Source organism: Danio rerio, chromosome 25, assembly GCF_052040795.2.
Source record: "Danio rerio strain M-AB ecotype USA chromosome 25, GRCz13ab, whole genome shotgun sequence".
In the NCBI taxonomy this organism is placed as follows: domain Eukaryota; kingdom Metazoa; phylum Chordata; class Actinopteri; order Cypriniformes; family Danionidae; genus Danio; species Danio rerio.
This window is the reverse complement of record NC_141045.1, coordinates 6,277,086-6,280,648: the sequence shown is the minus strand read 5'-3', so window position 1 is coordinate 6,280,648 and position 3,563 is coordinate 6,277,086.

Below are 3,563 nucleotides of genomic sequence, written 5' to 3'. Positions count from 1 at the left end.
CAACTGTATGATGCTACACAAAGGAGCATTCACTACATTCAACATTAAATGCATGGTTTGCCTCAATGTGAAGGGAAAAAAGCCAAATCATTAATTTAATTACCTTAAAATAGTGACTTGACAATAATATTATTGTGCGTTATTATTATTATTAATTATTAATCATTATTATTAATATTATGGTATCTGGGTAATCTTACTGTTACGCACTACATTAATATTTTTGATTGTTATGTTTTATTCAGTAACACTTTTGGCTAATAAGGTTACCTCCTACGTCTATCTTCTTAAATACAGTTTCAAGAGTTCACACTTAGCTGATAATTGATAATAAAGCTTGGCGTGCTGTCCCAGGAGAGAGCCCTATATAAGCTCTTATAAGATCCTCGAGCACTGGGCTCCTTCCCGTTGCAGGGCGAGAGGGGAGTTTGAGCTCAGGTAGATCTCGATGACCCCCCCCTCCTGCTTATTGTAGCTAAGTATGGATGCTGAGAAGGTGAACTTAGAGTTTGGCTAAAATATTTTGGATTAATTGTTTAGGGTGCTTGTTTTTTTAACTGCGGGAGGAAACCGGAGGACCCGGGGAAAACCCACGCGAGCACAGGGATAATAAGCAAAACTCCGCACAGAAATGTCGTCTGATTTGGAAGGGAATTACACCAGGGGCATTCTTGCTGTGAGGCAACAGCGCTAATCACTGGCCACCGTGTCGAGGAGGGAAAGTAGGGTTTGGTGGGGGGGTTTCTTTAAGACGAAGATATCGAGATGAGAAAAGTCTGGTTATTTATAGCGAGTTAAGGATCGTCTGATAGGATAATTAGTCATTAGCAAAAGTTGAAACAGCTGTGAACAATCATAAGAAGGTGATCCTCTCATGGAATTTCCTTTTTGATTCCTCTCAAAAATTTGTTTATAAATAAACTTCACTTATTTTTATCCACTATTCTATGAATTCAGGGCTGTAATAATGGCACTTTTCAAGTTTGTTTGTTTGAGATCAATGCCTACGTTTTTGCCTGAAGCTACTCGTGTCCAGTCAAAACCACTCAAACCTGTTCTACAATAGATAAGGCACGTGCTTTTGGGTTTCAGGTGGGAAAGCATACCACTGAAACTTCATTTTCTTTTGTCTGTTCGTGCATTTTGTCTATCATGAATCCCTTTAACAGGCATCATAACCACCTGGTCGACCTTTAAGGCACAGGCTATCATTAATATTTTAATAGCTTATTTCTATTCATCAGTTGTTGTGTCAGTATATTATTCAATGCAAGATGTATGCCAAAAACCTTTTCTTTCAACCCTGCACACCTTAAAGGGTTAAAATATTTAGTTTGAGGGAAATGAGGCTAGATGTTTTATGCAAATTGTTTTGATGCCAATTATTTAAGAAAGACTTGCTTGGTTGCCAACAGAACTGCCTCTGATAAATTCCAACAATAAATCCAGTAAACCAATAACAACATCGTGAAAACTGAAAGTACACATGAAATCAAAACTAACCATATTGATTTTGCTAGCTCACGTTGTTAGTTTTGCGGTGAACAATTCATCTGTGCATGTCATTAAGAAAAAAAAACAGTAATCATTCATTCATTTTCTTTCAGGTTAGTCCCTATTCATCAGGGCTCACCACAGCGGAATGAACTACTCTAAACTAACTCTTCCATAATATGTTTCACGAAGCGGATGCCCTTCCAGCTGCAACCCAATACTGGGAAACACCCATATACTCTCTCATTCACACATACGCATATACTACGGCCAATTTTAGTTAATCTAATTCACCTATAGGGCATGTGCTTGGACTGTTGGGGAAACCGGAGGAAACCCATATCAACACGGGGAGAACATGCAAACTCCACACAGAAATGCCAACTGACCCAACCGGAACTAGAAACTAGTAACCTTCTTGCTGTGAGGCAACAGTGCTAACCACTGAGCCCTTGGAATCTAAAAGTTGAAACCTGAAAATTCAGTTTTGACAGCGCTATGACCAGAACATGATGAGGAGCGATGATAAGTGGCATACCTTCGCTGTTGCCAACTATTTTCAATGAAAAAGCATTAAGCTCTGCCTGAAAAGTCACTAGATGACATCATACGTTAATTGGCATATTACTGATGTCATCACATTTGACCCTTTTTTTGTGTTTAACAGCCTCTGGTCAATAAAGGGGATTTATATTTGCGCAACACTTTATGTTAGCATGTCAGTTTAACTAAATTTATTGCTGTTTGAATACATCATATCTTTATACATGTGTAGTGAATTTGCAGTAATCTCTCAGACGTAAAAAAAACTCTGACAAGTTCGAAAACTCTCACTTAAAATATCTGTGATTGTGAACAAGAAAAAAAATAAACGTTTAAATTAAATTGTTAAAATAAAGGAGAAGCAGATCGGTTTGACTGTCGGTTTGAAGTGAAATATCTTCACATTGCCGGTGCTAAATCATTTGCCGTCGGTACGCAGAGAGGTGATCTGCTGTCAGGCTGTAGGTGGGAGAGGCTGCTGTACGAGGACTGGGCCGCCTGTCAGTGCTCTGAGATGGGGAGGGGCCGGAGGCATCACCCGCAGCTTGTTGACAAGAGTAGGGACGGTACAGTACGGACGAATGACAGTCTATAAAAATCTCCAGTAACACACAAAAAAGTCACAAGATTTGTCGATAGTCTCTTTTTTGAAAATTTGTCGCTAGGGGGGTCTGAAAAATCGCTAAATCTATCGATAAAGTCGCTAAGTTGGCAACACTGCATACCTTTCTCCTATATGTCACAAAATGGACCAAAATAGCTTTTTTTTCCAATGAGAAGTGAAGTTTATTTATAAACATTCAAGAGGATCACATGCTTATGATTGCTTGCAGCTGGTCCCGCACTATTCAATTTATGATTCGCCAATCAGACGATTCCTAAGACAATATAAATACCCCAAGTTCCATTAAAAAGCCCTCTTTGTTTTGAAGATTGCCCCCTCCTCCTCCTTAGATGGGTGGCACGATGGCCCTGTGATTAGCTCTGTTGCCTCACAGCAAGAACATCACTCATTCTATTCTTTACCAAGCCAGCCGACGTTTCTGTGCACATTCTCCCCGTGCTCACGTGGGTTTCCCCGGGTTCCTCTCACCGTTCAAAAACATGCAACTTAAGTTAATCAACTGATCCAAATCAGCACAATAGACATGCACCTAGTAAACAGTTATCTCTTAAGAGCAATCGCTATCTGTTCATTAGCTACTACAGCAGGGGAGTTCTAATATCTACCTGAGCTCAAACTCCCCATCACCCTGCAAACAGGAGGGAGCCCCAGGCTCAAGGATCTTATGAGCTTATAATCAATCATCAACTAAAAAGATGTGTAGTGAATTTGCAGTAATCTCTCAGTCGTAAAAAAAAAAACTCTGACAAGTTCGAAAACTCTCACTTAAAATATCTGTGATTGTGAACAAGAAAAGTATAAACGGTCAAATTAAATTGTTAAAATAAAGGAGAAGCAGATCGGTTTGACTGTACAAGTGACATATATTCACATTGCCGGTGCTAAATCATTTGCCATTGAC